The sequence below is a fragment of the Hemitrygon akajei genome, chromosome 12 (genome assembly GCF_048418815.1).
Source record: "Hemitrygon akajei chromosome 12, sHemAka1.3, whole genome shotgun sequence".
Lineage (NCBI taxonomy): Eukaryota > Metazoa > Chordata > Chondrichthyes > Myliobatiformes > Dasyatidae > Hemitrygon > Hemitrygon akajei.
The window spans coordinates 26,954,549-26,973,489 of record NC_133135.1 but is presented as its reverse complement, the minus strand read 5'-3'; the positions used below and the strand labels follow the sequence as shown (position 1 = coordinate 26,973,489).

General features: G+C 40.7%; 1 protein-coding gene across 1 annotated transcript in view; it reads right to left on the bottom strand.

The window, feature by feature from the left end:
• palmda (palmdelphin a) overlaps positions 1 to 12,224 on the bottom strand; it is a 123,873-nt gene extending 111,649 nt beyond the window's left edge. Inside the window, exon 1 of the mRNA XM_073062755.1 lies at positions 12,150 to 12,224. The gene's annotated coding sequence lies outside the window, so the exon portion shown is untranslated. The remainder of the gene's footprint in view (positions 1 to 12,149) is intronic.
• Between the last annotated feature and the right edge of the window lie 6,717 nt (positions 12,225 to 18,941).

The window sequence follows — 18,941 nt, the reverse complement described above, 5'->3', positions numbered from 1 at the left end:
TGTATCTACAGGAGGTCTAATTCCACTAAGGGGATGAAGTTCCCAATCTGGGATCTGGTGAAGCTGTGAAATTTGTCTTAGCCCTATTTGGCCATATTGGCCCACCAGCACAGCACCGGTGTCCTGGTGCTGGAATTCAACTGAGCTGCTACTATCTACAATTGGGAATAATTCTGCAGATATAGCTGGATCCTTGTAGCAGATCTGTTCCCTGATTGTCTTTATCGCCAACAAGACAGTCAGCTCCCTCTAGTGTCACCAGCAAAAGGAGGTATCAAGCACCTGGAAGGAAACAGTGCATTCCTTCCCTTAAGTCAACTGGACTCTGAGAATAATGGGGAGGTGGAAAGGGTGGCCAAGGAAATCACATTCCACTCTTGCCTCTCCACAGTTTCTGCCCATTGGGAAATAATGTCACATCATTACGTAATAGAAAGTCAAATGTATTATATCAGTGATGGAGAGTGGGGGTGGTAGAAGCTGTCCTTGAGACTGGAGGTACATCCTTTCAGGCTTTTGTATCTTCTGCCCCATGGAGGAAGGGTCATGTGTATCCGGTGTGGGGTATGTCTATGGACATGTTTCTAATTTGCCCTTCTGTGGGTGAGCCCATTATTTCGAGTGTAAATTCATTAAAATGCTCTGATACAACTGTAAGCTTGGAGTGGTTCATGGTGGAGAAATGTCATAACCTGGGGAACTGCAGTTTGCTGGGACTGGTGAGAAGTTGCTACATTTGCATTCATACAATGAGAGAAGTTGAGAAATAGCTTGAACAAATATTACATCCATGGCTGCAGAACAGTTTTGAATAGAGCCAATGCCGTATGAAGTCAAAGAATTGCGCAAAGAGCACAGCGGGACATGAACTTGTCATAATCAACATCCTTACCAGCCATTCGGATGAAAGTGCTTTGAACTGAAGTGATAACTCTATTTTCCCTCTGCATACTGCTGCCAGACCTGCTGAATGTTTCCAACACTTCTGTTTTTATTCTCTAACTAGTTTGCAGCAACGATAATAGAGGCCCTCCATTGGTTGGTTCCGACCATGGATTTTGAAACCCTTGTCTACGTGGTACGCAAGCCAGAGCAGTATGATATGGAGAACAAGCTGTTGCCCGTGTAGCAGGCTCTCCACGTAGCTGCTGAATCCAAAGGAATGGCAGAGACTGATGCAGTTTGGCACCAGTGGTGTCAAAGGAATTGGTGGTCAGCATTGAGCTCCTTAGGGCCATAAAACATAGGAGCATAAGTAGGCTATTCAGCCCATCGAGTCTGCTCCACCATTCCATCTGATCCTTTGATGCCCTGAATGAATAGGAAACTCTAAATTTCCACCTTAAATACACACACGGACTTGCCCTCCACCGCAGTCTGTGGCAGAGCATTTCACAGATTCACCACTCTCTGGCTAAAACAGAAATCCTCCTTACCTCTGTTCTAAATGGTCACCCCTCAGTTTTGAAGCTGTGCGCTCTAGTTCTGGATACCCCCACCACAGGAGATATCCCCTCCACATCCACCCTATCTAGTCCTTTCAACATTCAGTAGGTTTCAATGAGATCCCCCTGGCATTATTCTAAATTCCAGTGAGTACAGGCCCAAAGCTGCCAACCGCTCGGCATATGTTAACCCCTTCATTCCCAGAATCATTCTTGTGAACTCAGTGTAGGACTGCCTTAGGAACTCCAGCTCTGCATTTTCCCTCAAGGTTTACTCCTGAAGCCTTCCTCATGAGTGTGCATAGCCGTAAGGCAGCGGAGGTTTGACAAGCACCATCTGCCCAAAGTGACTGGTTTTAACACACCAGTAACTCCTCTTTGCCCCTTCTCCTGTCAGTAGAAATGGTTCAACTGGGATTAGTAGCTAAGCCACTTGTGATGGCCAGGAGCGGGGCTTGGTTGTCAGAGGCCATTTAAGTTGCACACTGTTGAGGGTATAGGTAGTGGGAGTTTATCCTCACTATTAGCCCCGACTAAAACACCTTAAGGAACCAAGATTTTAAATAACAGGACAGATACTTATATATATCAACATCAGCTGAATCTGGCATACATTGGTATACATTGTGAAATTTGTTGTTATGCAGCAGCAGTACATTGCAATACATAATAATAAAATCTGTAAATTACAGTAAGAAGTATATATGTATTTGAAAAGTTAAATTAAATTAGTGCAAAAGAAGAGAGAGAGAAAAGAAAAAGTAGTGAGGAGGCATTCATGGGTTCAATGTGCATTCAGAAATCAGATGGTAGAGGGGAAGAAGCTATTCTTAAATAATTGAATGTGCACCTTTAGGTTCCTTTACCTCCTCCCTGGTTGTAGCAATGAGAAGCGGGCATGACCTGGGCGATGAGGGTCCTTAATGATGGATGCATATTTTTGAGGCATTGTTCCTTGAAGATATCTTAGATGCTGAGGAGGCTGGTGCCTATTAATGAGCTGACTGAGTTTACAACTTTCTTCAGCTTATTTTAATTCTGTGCAGTGATATTTCACTCCCCACCTCGCCCCATACCAGACAGTAACGCAGCCAGTAAGAATACACTCTACTGTTCATCTATAGAAAATTGCAAGTGTCTTTGGTGGCATACCAAATCTCCTCAAATTGCAAATGAAATATAGTCACTGTTGTGCCTTCTTTGTAACTGCATCCATATGTTGGCCCAGGATAGATCCTCAGAGATGTTGACTCCCAGAAACTTGAAATTGCTCACTCTTTCTACTTTTGATCCCTTTATTAGAGCTGGTGTATGTTCCCTCATCTTACCCTTTCTGAAGTTCACAATCAATCCTTTGGTCTTACTGACATTGAATGCAAGGTTTTGCTGTGACACCATCAGCTAGCTGATCTATCTCACTCTTGTACGCCTTCTCGTTAGCATCAGAAATGCCGCCATCAATAGCTGTCATCAGCAAATTTATAGATGGCATTTGAGGTGTGTCTAGCCACACAGTCATGAGTATAGAAAGCATGGAGCAGTGGGCTAAGTACACATCCTTGAGGTGCGCCAGTGTTGATTATCAGCAAAGTGGAGATGCTATTTCCGATCTGTACAGACTGTGGTCTTCTGGTGAGAAGTTGCTGAACAAATTAAATGTGTTTTCACTGGGGTAAACTCTGCCTCCAGAAAATTTTTGGAATTAAACTAATCCATGGCAATAGTGCAAAACTGGTGACAGTAATTCAATTGCCTGTTTTAACATCCCACAAAATATAGCTTTTTCAAAACCGTGGCAGGAAATACCATGTTGATTTATAGAATCACTTGTCAGGGATAGTTGAAATATTAGAGTCGACTCTCTTTCTAGTATAAATCTTGATATATGTAGCCAAATTAATTTCAGCATCTCTCCAACCACCTGTATCAATTTTATATCTAAATGTTAGCAATTTCAAAATTGCAATAAAGGTGATTGTCAAATAGGTCCAGCTAATGGATTCATATCAGGGAACATTTGTCTTGGAACAAAATGTCATGGTAAAGAATTTTGAAACAAAATTCAGGAGGGCTTAATTTATAGCAGTTCAAAGGGGTGGCTAACTATCAACTCCCCAGATCAGTTAGGGAAAAGCAATGACTACTGACCTTACCACTATTGTCCACATCCTGTAATAGAATTTAAAAAGGGCTTGGTTCACAATGTTACTTTAGAGAAATCTATTGTTGCAGCTTATCTGTTATCAATGGATCTTTTTAGTAAATATACTAATTTAAAATACTTATGATTGACTCTCAGAAAACAAGGCACATTTTAATATGACGTTCTCCCTCAAATTAGAATATACCATACAGTAATATCTGAGTAATTCCTATCTCAACTTCATCCTTGCATCCTTTAACACAGCTTTCTGAAAGATTAATACAAGTAAACTACATTACTTGTAGAAAAGGCTAGTCAAGATACAAACATAACAAATTGATGTATGTGTGTGTGTGTGTGTGTGTGTGTGTGTGAGATATTTCTCCTTCATCAGAACTTGGAATAGAAAGAGCCACTTGTGATGAAGAGAAAATAAGTTAACTTAAGTTGTAGATTTTAGTACTAAACCCAGAAGGCAACAATATACCTGAAGTGTAAGGTTCTGTTCTTTAAAATTCGTTGATCTTTGTTTTTGTAGTACAGGAGGCATCGGGTAGATAGGCCAGTGAAGGATGGAGGATTAAAGTGACAGATGAAAGTTGACAGCAAAAATCATGAAATGTTTATGTTGTGTATGAATCAAGAGAAATGTTCAGTAATTGTTGATGTACAGGATTTGGAGTGGTCTAATTAGGAATGAAATAAAGACTATTCCAAGTGTCTCACCAGAAGTGGTGGCAAAGCCTGGGTCCACGTGGGTTCAAACAGCTGTACGTGTGGGTGGAGTCGAAGGAGAAGTTGCTCAATGGTGAGTGAGTGTGTTGGTGGAGAGAACACATCTCAGAGATGTTGCCCTTTTCCTTCCGGGTGGTTGAGATTGCATTTGGGAGATGGTATCCAAGTACTCTAGTTGAGTCATTGCAGTGCCTTTTGTAGATGGTGGCAGATTGACTTACCCTGCTCTTGCTGAACCTTTACTTATGCAAGCCGGTGACGGGTATTCCAACTTACTCCGGAATTGTTCTATTCAATTGCTGAAACTCCCTCTGCCAGATTTCTAAATAGCTATGAACACTACTGATAATATTGACAGACATACTTTATTGATCCCGAGGGAAATTGGGTTTCGTTACAGTCGTACCAACCAAGAATAGTGAAGAAATATAGCAATATAAAACCATAAATAATTAAATAATAAGTTAATCACGCCAAGTGGAAATAAGTCCAGGACCAGCCTATTGGCTCAGGGTGTCTGACACTCCGAGGGAGGAGTTGTAAAGTTTGATGGCCACAGGCAGGAATGACTTCCTATGATGCTCAGTGTTGCATCTCGGTGGAATGAGTCTTTGGCTGAATGTACTCCTGTGCCTAACCAGTACATTATGGAGTGGATGGGAGTCATTGTCCAAGATGGCATGCAACTTGGACAGCATCCTCTTTTCAGACACCACCGTCAGAGAGTCCAGTTCCACCCCCTCAACACCACTGGCCTTACGAATGAGTTTGTTGATTCTGTTGGTGTCTGCTACCCTCAGCCTGCTGCCCCAGCACACAACAGCAAACATGATAGCACTGGCCACCACAGCCTCGTAGAACATCCTCAGCATCGTCCGGCAGATGTTAAAGGACCTCAGTCTCCTCAGGAAATAGAGACGGCTCTGACCCTTCTTGTAGACAGCCTCAGTGTTCTTTGACCAGTCCAGTTTATTGTCCATTTGTATCCCCAGGTATTTGTAATCTTCCAGCATGTCCACACTGACCCCTTGGATGGAAACAGGGGTCACCAGTGCCTTAGCCCTCCTCAGGTCCACCACCAGCTCCTTAGTCTTTTTCACATTAAGTTGCAGATGATTCTGCTCACAACATGTGACAAAGTTTCCCACCATCGCCCTGTACTCAGCCTCATCTCCCTTGCTGATGCATCCAACTATGGCAGAGTCATCAGAAAACTTCTAAAGATGACAAGACTCTGTGTTGTAGCTGAAGTCCAAGGTGTAGATGGTGAAGAGAAAGGGAGACAGGATTAAGAAGTTGATATCAACTTCTTAATTTGGTGGGATGCCAGGTCATTTCTAAACATGGATCTTCTCTTCAATTAAAGAACTCAATCAGAAAAAACATTAAACTTACTGTAGATTAATTTATCTTTCTGCCCTCTGGTACTGTACACTGTTGAGAAGGAGATATTTAAACTTACATTGCTATTTTATTTTTAGCAGCCACGTTCTGGTTCCCTCCTTAAAAGCTTTCTTTCATGGACGCTAAAATATCAGTTTACCTGATTGCAGAATCCAATATAAAATAAGATGAGCAGAATAAACAGCTTGTATTTAACTTTCACAGGTCCCCTACCCCAGAACAATTTGGAATTGGATACCTCCAACAAATTAAAGAGGGAATTGAACAGATTTTAGACAAAAAGAGATTTGAGATGAAAAGTGGGAAAATATGAGGCCAGATAACTCAAAGAAGTTTTCAAGTCCAGCACATTCCTATAGCCCTATGCAATCTTTCCTATGGCATATTATACAAGATTGACTTGTTCTTCTGTTCTGTACCTTTTCCAAGCAATGAAGGAACACAATACTTCATTGAGGTCATACTTGCACACTGTAAAATTGTAATTTTACAGTTACCCATCAGCCCTGTCATTTTTAATCCAGAGATGTTATAAAAGACACAAAGATCAAAACATTTTGTTCTCTGACATGAGTAGTACATCTGAGTTATGGATAGAGAAAGTTGGCAGTGAAGAACTGTAAGTACGTATATGGGAGTAAACATCACTCCAAGCGTTAACTGAATTTCAGCGTAATTACTGACAGCTGGCATGGAATTATTTAATATCTATAGTGAAATGATTCTCAGAGAAATAGAAGACCTAGATGGGATAAAATTGGAGGTGTTAACATCAACAATATAAGATATGTAGACGATGCCACCCTAATAGCAAGTGCTGCAGAAGTCCTACAAATCCTCCTAGACAAAGTAGTACAAACAGGTGCAGATTTTGATCTAAACATCAACTGCAAAAAAAAACAAATGTATGGTAATATTGAAACAACAGGATGCTCCCAACTGCCAATTTTACATTGGTTTCCAAGAGACTGAACAAAAGACCAGCTTTAGTTACCTTGGTAGCTTTATATCACAAGATGCGAGAAGTAAAGTAGAAATAAAAAGAAGAATTGCCTTTGCCAAAGCCAGCTTCCAAAAAATGAAACCCATTTTTACCAACAGACACATTTCTATGACAACAAGGCTGAGGCGACTAAAATGTTACATCTGGTCAATCTTGCTGTATGCTTCCGAAACATGGACTATAACACCAGAACTCCGAAGAAATTTAGAAAGAACAGAAATGTGGTTTCATAGAAGAATGCTGAAAATATCATCTAAAGATAGGGTAACTAATGAGACAGTACTCCAACGTGCCCATATCAAAAGATCTTTAATGAGAACACTAAATGAAAGGAAACTTAATTTCCTGGGCCATGTCATCAGAAAGGGAGAAGTAGAATGCCTTACATTACAAGGCCGTATGCCTGGGAAACGCGGAAGAGGAAGACAAAGAAGAAAATATATGGACGCTGTGTGAGATATCATTGACGCTGCGATGTGGAGAGCCATGATCGCCCAAGCGTGTAACGCGCAAGGGACATGAAGAAGAAGAAGGAGGAGGCATGGAGCTAGAGGTTTAGAAACTTCTATTTTAAGTCTGAATGTAAATTGAAGCAGGTGTTTTCTGTCTTGATGTGAAATGACTGTAATATTTTTGTTGTAAATAAATGTTCCTAGTTCATTTAAAAACCAATATCCACATGTTGTATCAAATGTATTTTGTTCTTATATCCGGCAGGACCAATATAAAGATTTTCAATAAACTACAATATTTAAGCTTGGAAGATAAAAAAAAGTTTGCAAATTTAAATTTGGACGTGTATGATCAACAAAATTATTCTATTAAATAGTGATATCTTAAAACTTAGGTACATATTTCAATAACAACTTTGAAAAGTTCTGACCAGGAATGCTATCACAGGATGCACCATAAACACCCACAGGCCACTTTATTATGTATGCCTGAGCAGCTTGCTCTAAATATCTAATCAGCCAATCATGTGGCAGTAACTCAATGCATAAAAACATGAAGTCATGGTCAAAAGGTTGACATAGTCAGACCAAACATCAGAATGGGGAGGAAATGGGAACTAAGTGACCTTAACTGTGGAATGATTGTTAGTACCATATGGGGTGGTTGGGGTAGCTCAGGCATCACTAATCTCCTGGGACTTTCACACACAACAGTCGCCAGAGTTTACAGAGAATGGTGCAAAAAAAACCAAAAAGCATCCCGCGAGCAGCAGTTTTGTGGGCAAAAACACCTTATTAATGAGAGATGTCAGAGGAGGATGGCCATACTGTCTTAAGCTGACGTAAAAGAGGCAGTAACTCAAATAAGCATGCGTTGCAACCGTGGAGTGCAGAAGAGTATTTCTGAGTGGACAGCACATTGAACCTTGAAGTAAATGGGCTACAGCAGCGGAAGATCATGAAAATACATTCAGTGACCACTTTATTAGGTACTGGAGGTACTGAAGGTATTTCTTCATGCAACTGACAAAGGTATAGAACTGAAAATTATCTTTAAAATGTAATCTTTATATTTGCATTTAGCCTTTCAAAACGTGAAAATATTTTTTAAAAAACTCATTTATGTTTTTTCTACATTTTTTTGGCCTTTTTATGAGCCGTCCATGGGCAAACTTACTTTGAGGATAATGGATCGTCCTTTAAATCTACTGCAATGACCTCAATGGTTCAGAGTATACACTCAAGTGATTGGATCTGACATGCTGTCGTTGTTCAAAGGTTACAGCTTTGAGTCCAATCTTTGACATGCCTCTTCACTCTGTCAGTGCAATCATCGCCCTTGCTTCATCGCTAACTAAATTTCATTGAAGTGCAGCATTCGCACCTCTGGCCTAGATACATGAATTAATCCACAGTTCTGTGAAACCAGCAGGTCCTTATTTTTTTCCCCTTCATTACAGTTTAGATTTGTGAATGCTGCTACCTTCTGACTCATGGTTTCCTCTACATATGGCTATATGTCACTTTTTCCACAATGTAACATTTTAAGCAGAATCCTTTTCAATTCAGTTTCCAAAAGGAAATGATCAGCTGTAATCACCCTGGGGATCAGGAATAACGTACAATAGACCCTTTATAAAGAATGTTCCATGGGTTAACCCCTCCAACACTAAACTTTATTATTAATTTGCAAATCTATAACTGAAAATTGAAGACTGACTACATATTGAGGCAGGTTTAAGATCCATGCATTTGGTGACACATTTAACAGAGCAAAGTAATTGCAAATATTTTGAAACTGAATGGCATTTGGCTTTCTAAATTGTCTGCAGTCAAGCTTTTTTAAACCCAATGGTTGAGCATTACACCCTGTTACTGGTTTCTGCATAGAATTCAGGTGTGGAGTTCCATTTTCACATTCAATATGCTGCAAAATTCAGTGTAGAGCCAATGTAGAAATAGCAAATCATGGACATTACTTAACATTGGTAAAAAGAGAGATTACTCTCAATTTTGACATGGAGATTATTCCACCATGTGGTCATATCTTAAAGACTCACAAAGCTGGTTTCCATTGAAGTTTTTGAGATATTTTGTTGGAGAATGTTGTTCCAGGGTGAATTAATAAACATTCCACTTGTAAGGTTCAACTTATAGAACTATTCATATCACCTTTAAAACATATCCATTGTGCTTCAGGGTAACAATAAGTACCAAAAAGATGTTAAGTTGTTTTAAATCTTAATTTAAATCTCTATGCTTGTTGGGTAATCACCTCTCAGATTCTCAGCAGAGTAAGCCTGATGGGTTCCAGCCGTTAAACATGAGTAGATTCCTCTCTATTTTTAATACTATGTGTGTTTATCTGAATGATTTAATTAATTAATTTATCTTTATTTAAGTAGCACATCACAATGCTGCAGGAGCGCAGCAGGTCAAACTGCATCTATGGAAAGGAATATAGAGTTGATGTTTCCAACCAAAACCCTTCATCGGGACTGACTTTTTATTCCTTTCGATAGATGCTGCCTGACCTGCTGAGTTCCTCCAGCTTTTTGTAGGTTTACTCTGGATTTCCATCATCTGCAGAATCCCTTGTGTTTATTATTTTTATCTAACTCTATTTTCTTTTTTTTAAATGAGGTAATAATTTACCTTATTCAATAATTTTTAAAAGGAACTGAATGTCAGGGACAATGCTCAGGGCCTCAAGCATTACTTGTTCTTAAGCTTTAGGGAGATTGTGTTCCAAAGAGCAACATCAGAACTTCTGTCTCCATTTTCCCACTCTGACCATGCTCCTGGAGCTGGGAATGGTTTATATTCCAACTTCTGCATCCAGACTAGGTAGGTATGGGTGTGGAGACATCGACCTGGTATAAAATCCAGGTAGGTGTCCTTGTAAACATGTGACGGAATTGAGATGTCATTCATTGATGCCCAAGAACAGGTTACATCTCAGAAATGGAGACCTAAGATTTCTTGAGGATTTATAGTTGTCCAGTTGCCATCAGTTTTGGGATTTCTCCATTCAGCCTTACGAGGGTGAAACTTTGCTTTCCACTTGTAAGGCCAATGATTTCAGGGCATGGTGTGTTGTGTTTTGGGGGCGCCCGGTGGAAAGTGGGTGGTAGAGAGTCAGTTCTTGGTTCTGTCAGAACGTGAGATCTCACTGGAGTTTAGTACATTGATAAAGATGAGGTGCAGGGTACAAGTGAATCCAATGAAGGCAGCAATAATATTCCAGGCCAGGGTAAGTAAACTCCAGTCCCCAAAACAGGGAGATTATTATATATTGGGAAAGGATCATGCATTATTATTGGGAAATAGATTTATGCACTTCCAACAGGAGCTGGAAAAGTGGTATTTTAGGCAAAAGTTGCCAGTACTGTGGGCACCTCCTCCATCACAGACTGAACCAACTCCAATGAGGTCAGGATGAAGCAGCATTAAGGGCAGCAAGGATGTCATATTTAGACTTTATAAAGCAATGGTGAGGCCTCACCTGGAGCATTGTGAGCAGTTTTGGGCCCCTTATCTTAGAAAGGATGTGCGGAAACTGGAGATGGTTCAAAGGAGGTTCACGAAAATGATTTCAAGATTGAATGGCTTGTCATTTGAAGGGTGTTTGATGGCTCTGGGCCTGTATTCACCAGAGTGCAGAAGAATGAGAGGAGACCTCATTGAAACCTATCGAATGGTGAAAGACCTTGATAGAGAGGATGTAGAGAGGATGTTTTCTATGGTGGGAGAGTCTTGGACCAGAGGACACGGCCTCAGAATAGTGTGGCGTACGTTTAGAATGGAGATGAAGAGGAATTACTTTAGCCAGAGAGTGGTGAATTTGTGGAGTTCTTTGCCACAGCAAGCTGTGGAGGCCAAGTCTTTCTGTACATATTTGGGCAGAGGTTGATAGATTCTTGATTGGTCAGGGCATGACTGGGTACAGGGAGAAGGCAGGAGATTGGGGCTAAGTGGAAAATTGCATCAGCCATGATAAAATGGCAGAGCAGACACGATGGGCCAAATGGCCTAATTCTGTTCCTATATCATATGGTCTTATGGTCTTATGGACTTACGGACTTAATGGTGATATTAGCCCCACCCGCATAAATCTGAAAACTTACCCTGTTTTACCTTGTCACTAACATTGCCAGACCTTCTACGTGTTTCCCACCTTTTCAGCTTTCAGACAGATACTGATAAAAGGATACTACAAATTGCCAGCAAATTTTTGAGAAGTATTTCAGAAAAACTTTAATCTGATGCTGTATAATAATAACTGTCAGACAGGCACTATTGATCATTTTTTATTAATGCAGGAATTGCTTTAAATGTTGAAGGAACATAAGGTCACAACAGATTGAAAGATATTTCTTTAGATATATAAAATAGCAGATTTGACACATGCAGGAAGGAGAGATACCACACTGAAATGAAAAGCTGTCATTTATATTTTCTCAGTGGATTTTTTTTTGTGCAGAGATCAAGGTTCAGTACTTGCGAAGACATCTTCCTGGTCCTGACACAATGAAGGACATTCACGATCAATACTTGACAAGAGCTCAGGGCAAGACTGCTGAACGATTCAGGCAGTTAACTGTATCACATAAACACTTACTTGGCTTTGAGAACACATCTATAAGGATGTTCAGTATGTTGAAAGCTTGCTGCATCAGTGATCTCAAACCATGCCAGAATTAATGAAATGACGTTGCTTTGAAAGTACACTACCATGAGAATTAACATTAGTTTTGCCGGTTATATTAATCAGAATCTTACAGAGCTCCAGTCTTAGCAATATAATGTTTAACCAGGTTGATTTGAATAACCTTTGCTGAAGTGAGTTTGACTATTGAATACGAAAGTTTTATAAAACTTTGACAAGTTTCACAACAAAAGAAAACAGCAGAAAAATAAATGAAGGCAGATTTATCATTCAATGGCATGTTTGTCACTGATCTTACCTTGAAGGTAGTAGAGGGGTGAAGGCTTCCTCTCCTGTTTGTGGAGTGAAGTGTTCAGTTAGGGAGCTCCTCAGATTTTTGCCTCACAGCTGCTAAGTGCTGTAATGTATCAACATATCATAAATTCCTCAGGTCACAGTCTGGCACAGGAAATCATTTAACAGAATAATGAAAGCTATGGTTTACGGCAACACAGTTATCCTGCAGAAATTAAGTGCAGTAAAACTTATGCTCCCTTATCAATATGAAATTCAGATACACCCGAAAACTATGCAACTGAAGAAATCTGCATTAGTGGTTAATTTGAAAGTGTTAAATTTTTTATTTGACTTCCGTATTATGCAATTGAAGAAGATAAGTTTTTGTTACTTTTATATGGAGATTTGGTAGGATATAAATCAAAGCATATCTCCACATAAATATAAATTGTAATGCATTATTTCTATGTGGCATTTTCTTTGTTACTTTTAGTTTTAAATAATCTTGTTAAGAGCTGGTTTATGACACAGGGTCTGGGTAATTTTGACTCCCTCTGATTTCAACTTTGTCTGCCTTTCCTTTTCTATTAACCACTCCCCTTCTACAGCTTTTCCCCAGAGGGTTGCAGTAAATGCAAAATCCTCACAAAGTGCCAGAGGAACTTAGCAGGTCTGGCAGCATCTATAGAGGGAAATAAACAGTTGATATTTCGGGCCAAGATGTTCATCAGGACTGGAAAGGAAGGGGGAAGATGCCAGAAGAAGAAGCAGGAGGACAAGCTAGAAGGTGGTAAATGAAGCCAGGTGGGTGGGGAGGGTGAATGAAGAAGCTGGGAGTTGATGGGTGGAACGAAGGGCTGAAGAAAGAATATGATAGGACAGGCTAGTGGACCATGAGGGAAAGGGAAGGTGGAGGGATTCCTTCGGAGGTGATAGGCAGGTAAGGAAAATAAATGAGTTAAGGGGGGAACAGAGTGGGGAATTGTAAAAGCTGGTGGGGGGGCAAGGGGAAGAATTACTGGAAGTTGGAGAAATTGATGTTCATGCCATCAGGTTGGAGGCTACTCAGACGGAATATGAGGTGTTGCTCCTCCAATCTGAGAGCAGAGGCCTCATTGTGGCCATCAGAATGGAGACGGGGATTGGAAATAAAATGGTTGGCCACTGGATATTCCTGCTTTAGATGGATGGAACAGAGGTGCTCAATAAAGTCTCATCAGATCACTCTTATAATGTATAGATCTAATTCTTTTAGAGCAATGACTCCCTATAGTACTACGTACGGACTGATATCTTACCAATGTGCATTGATCTGTTGTCACTCTCACTGTAATGTTAAAGCCAGTTAAAGCCACCTCCCACGTGTATGATTTTATTTAATTGATATGCAGATGCACAGACACAACAAATTGGCGACGAGTACAAACCTGAATGTCAGCGAATATCACCAACTGCACTGGCAGTTACGGGATGATTACAGGATGAGACAGCGAGAGGAAAGAGTTAAACAATATGGAATACGCTGTCACAGACGCTAACAAAGGGACGCTTGAATATTTGCCTAGTACCCAGTGAAAGACGCACAACGAGCAAAGAAGAAGTGAAAATAAATTGGCGATGGCTTTAGTTGGGAAAGTTGAATAATTTCATAATGCTAATGAAGGCTGGGAGTCATATACAGGTGTCCCCAGCTTTAGGAATGTTCGCTTTACCCCGCTTCACTTTTACAAAAGACCTACATTAGTAACCTTTTTCGCATTACAAAGAGGATTTTTGCTTTTAAGAAAATTTTTCCCATATAAATTAATGGTTCTTCACTTTACACCATTTTGGCTTAAGAACGATTTTATAGGAGTGCTCTATCTTTGTAGGGGGGGGGGCACCTGTATTGAGAGGGTTGAACTGTATTGTAATGTGAATAATGTGGATGAGGAAAGCCCTCAAGATTCTTAGCTTAATGGGTGCTTATATGTACAGTCTCTTACACAACCTGGTAACCCCTGAAAAGACAGGACAAAATTACTGCAATTTTACAAAATCACTTGAGCACAAAACCACTGGTAATAGCTGAGACATTTAAATTTCACAAAAGTAACCAGTCAAAGCATGAAAGCATTTCTGAATACATTACAGAACTGCACAAACTTTCCCAATACTGTGACTTTAGAGTTGGACTTTCTGATCCATTAAGGGACAGGCTTGTATGTGGCACGTATAGTCAAAGCACTCAAAAGAGGCTACCGACAGAAAGAGACCTAACCTTAGAATGGGCATTGACCATTGCAATATCATTAGAGACTGCAGCCAAGGATGCAGCAGAACTACAGAAAAAGTGGTTACATTTGAAATGCACAAGATGCCCCTGGATAGTGCAAAAAGCCAAAAATGTAATTGATGTGGCAATTCCTCCCATGATTCAAATGACTCTTGGTTCAAGAAAAAGTCTGTAGAGAGTGTCATAGACAAGGTCACTCAGAGAGAGTGTGCAGGCAGACAAAAAGCGCAACCAAAGACAAAAATGACAACAAGTGAAAGGTTTCAAACACAAAACTAGCAAATGCGTAAAGTGACCGAATGTGAAACAGAATCAGACAAACCAGGTGAACTGTCATGCCTAGAACTGCATAGTAGTACCGAAGCAGATCACAAAATCATATGGATCACAACAGATGTGTCTGGTGTAAAACTGAAAGTGAAGCTGGATACAGGGTCAGAGGCTGACTACAACAGACTGTGTTCTAAGCTACCATTAGAGAAGACCTTAGTGATGCTAAAGACCTACGCAGGTGAAAAAGGCAGGTGCCAAAGTCAATGAAAGTGAATGTGATGTTTGAAGGCCAAAATCAGCAGTTAGAGCTTTATGCATTGAAAAGTGGAAGGCCTGCACTTTTCAGACGTGAATGGTTGAGAAAAATCCAACTAGACAGGCACACAATCAAAGCTCTCAATGTGTCATCAACAAGTAACTGCACCCCAAATGGTAGCACCAACCAGAGACTGTCACAACTGTTTAATGCTAATGAGATGGTAGTAGAGACCAGCATGAAGGACGCTTGAGTACAGATAAGATGAAGAGTCTCGCCTGGAGCTACAGGTGGTGACCGGGAATAGATAGACAGATTGAAGACTGGACTTAAAGCCTTTCGGGATGCCAAAAAGTTCAAAATGCACACCCACAGTCACCGTTGCACCCATTCGAGTGGTTGATGTCACCTTGGCAAAGAGTGCATATTGATTTTCTGGGCCATTCATGGACTCCATAGTTCTGAGTGATCATTCAAAGTGGCTGGAGGTCATTCTAATGAAGTCAACCACCTCAGAAAAGACTTTCCATTCTGAGTCCTATCTTCACCAGAAATCGCTTACCTGAAAAAAATTGTGAGTGACAATGGATCACAATACACATCAGAAGAGTTCAGACTGTTGATGAAGAAAAATGGCATCAGACATTTCAAGTCAGCTCCTCACCACCCGACAATGAATGGATTAGTTGAAAGGTTTATCCAAACCTTCAAGAAGTCCATTAAAGTTATGGACAATGAGAACACTTCTGTACAGCACAAGGCGGACAATTTCCTTTTTGTGTATTGGAACTCTGTTCATGTGACACCAAAGCAAACACTTGCAATGCTGTTCATGAGTAGGAATCTGAGATGTTGCATAGACCTCCTGAAACCAGATCCACGGAGGGAAGTGCAGAATAAACAGTTCAGCCAGTTGCCAAGTGAAGCAGCAAAGAGCTTCATGATTGGACAGGAAGTCCTAGAACATGCTTACTAAGAGGACAAGTGGATACCTGGTAGGATAGCTACAAGAACTGGACCACTGATCTTCACAGTCGATGTTGGAGATGGACACGCCATGTCGACGAGATACTGAATGCTCAACTGAAGAACAAAGTGGAGTCAACTGCATCCAACAAGATGGACACATTGCAGTCACTGGACTTACCTCTCTGTGATGATCACGTCACCTACAGCCATGTGACACCAGAAACCAAGAATGTTGCCTTTGACAAAACACCTGCCGAATTTAATGCCACTCCATGGATCCAGAGGTGCTACAAGAACATTGGCTTTGATAAGACACCTACCAAACCTGATGTCACTCCACAGGTCCAGTGGCGCCATCCTGCAAGAAAAAGAGCACCACCCAAAGCACTGAATCTTTACTATAGTGAAGTCAGTAATGGACCATTATTGTGAAAGCATGTTTTTTTGGAATATGGTTTGTGCAAGGGAAATTGAACGTTTTGTACCGATACAGTTTTATATTACATTAATCTAAAGGGGGAGGAAGTGTAATGTATGGATCTATTTTTTAGAGCAATGTTTCCCCTTAGCAGTATGTATGGACTGATAACTTACCTATGTGCATTCATCTGTTGTCTACACATGCGTATTGATCTCTCTCCCTCTCTCTTTCTCTTGCTGCTGTCTGAATACACCAGTTAAAGCCATCTCCCATGTGCGTGCTTTTATTTAATTGATATGTAGTTGCACAGACACAGCATCACCAGTGTAGAGGAGGCAGTATTAGATGCATCGAATACAGTAGACAATCCCAACAGATTTTCAAGTGAAGTGTTGCCTCTCCTGGCAGTTCTGTTTGGGACTCTGTATGAAGGTGAGGGAGAAGGTGAATGGGCAAGAGATAAATGCCAGGAGGGAGACTATTGGGGAGGGATGAATAGACCAGGGAATCACAGAGGGAGTGATCCCTGCAGAAAGCAGAGGGAAAGATTTGTTTGGTGGTAGGATCCTGTTGAAGTTGATGGAAGTTGGGGAAAATGATATGCTGGATGTGGAGGCTCATGGGGTGGTAGGTGAGGACAAGAGGAACTTTATCCCTGTTAAGGCAGCAAGAAGATGGGGTGACCATGGATATCTAGGAAATGGAGGAGATGTGGGTGAGGGCAGCATCAATGGTGGAGGAAGGGAAACTCCATTCTTTGATGTTCTGGAAAGGAAAGCCTCATCCTGGAAACAGATGTGGCAGAGACAAAGGAATTGAGAAAAGGGAATAGCAATTTTACAGGCAACAGGGTGGGAAGAGGTCTAGTCAAGATTGCTTTGGGAGTCAGAGGGTTTATAAAAGACGTCAGTGGAAATTTTGTCTCCAGGGATAGATCAGAGATCAAGAAAAGGGAGAGGAGTGTCAGAAATGGACCAAGTGAACTTAAAGGCAGGGTGAAAGTTGAAGGCATAGTTTATGAAATTGATGAGCTCAGCATGGCTACACAAAGCAGTACCAATGCAGTTGTCCATGTAGTGTTGAAGAGTTGGGGAGTACTAGCAGGGAAGGCTTGGAACATGGACTGTTCTATGTAGCTAACAGAAAGGCAGTTATAGCTGGGGCACATGTTGGTGGCCTTGGCTACTCTTTCAGTTGGGTAGAAGTGGAGGAGCTGAAGGAGAAATTATTGCATGTGAGGGCCAGTTCTGTCAGATGGAGGAAGGTGGTAGTGGAAGGGAACTGGTTGGGTCTGTTGTTGAGAAAGATGTAGAGAGATTTAAAGTCTTCTTTATGGAGGATAGAAGTCTATAGGGACTGGGCATTTATAGTAAAAATGAAGTGACTTTTCTACTTTCTCCCATGGTCCATTCTCCTCCCTTATCAGATTCCTTCTTCTCCAGCCCTTACCTTTTCCACCTATCAACTCATAGCTTCTTACTTCATTCCCCCTACCCCACTCACCTGGCTTCACCTATTATTTTTAGCTTGTACGCCTTCCTCTCCCCCCCACCACCTTATTATTGCTTCTTTTCCTTTCCTTTCTGTTTCTGATGAAGTGCCTTAGCCCGAAACATTGACTGTTTATTCCCCTCCATAGATGCTTCCTGACCCGTTGGGTTCTTCCAGCATTTTGTGCGTGTTGCTCAAAATTTCCAGCATCTGCAGAATCTCTTGTAGTTACGAAATGCAAAACCTGTTCTTTTACTTCCCAATAATTACTGCAGAGTATAGGGAACTAATCAGTTCTTCCAAGTGAAGCAGTGAGTCACTTGCACCTCATTTCACTACAACTGTTGACAGAGCCATTGACTACAACATTTTTTCTGCACTTGGAAACTCCTCTCCAGCCAAAGCAAAGACAGAGATCCCATGGTTCTCCCTTTCCATCCCATCAGTGTGCATCTTCCCCTTCCCTCCACTTTCAGCATTCCGAAGGGAACAATCCCTTTGTGACCCCCCGAACTCCTCTTCTCTGTCTGCCAACCACCCTCCTACTCATAACACCTTATCACACAACTACATGAGGTAGTTGTGAACTAGTCATGAACTACATGAGACTGTCCAAGGACCCAAACAGAAGCAATGATTCAATTGCTGTTTATTTTCAGCACCTGCAGTTTTTCATTTTGATTTTCACTTGGCACATGTGGTTTTGGAGATGCAATTGATTTCTGAGCCTTTCATCTATAAATAAAAATAAAATCATTGATTTTAAGAGAAAGATCTATTATCAACATAATCTCCTATTATTTACATTCTCATATCATTGTAGACTCCTCTTAAATATCTATCATATTTAGTGTACCTCACATTCCAGCTATTCGCTGGTTAAGAAATTTCTCTCAAATTGGTGAATGCATTTATGATTCTTGGTTTTGCATTACTTCAAGAAAGAGCATTTTTTTCTGTATATTGCAGCTATCAAATTATTCAAGTTGTAATTTTAATGGCCCACATTGGACATTCTCCTTTATAATGAGAGTAAAGAAATAGTCAATGTCCTGGCCTCAAGCTGAGTTGTTCTGCGGCATAGCAAAAATAACATCAATTAAAATAATCACTGTGTGTTTCTACGAAA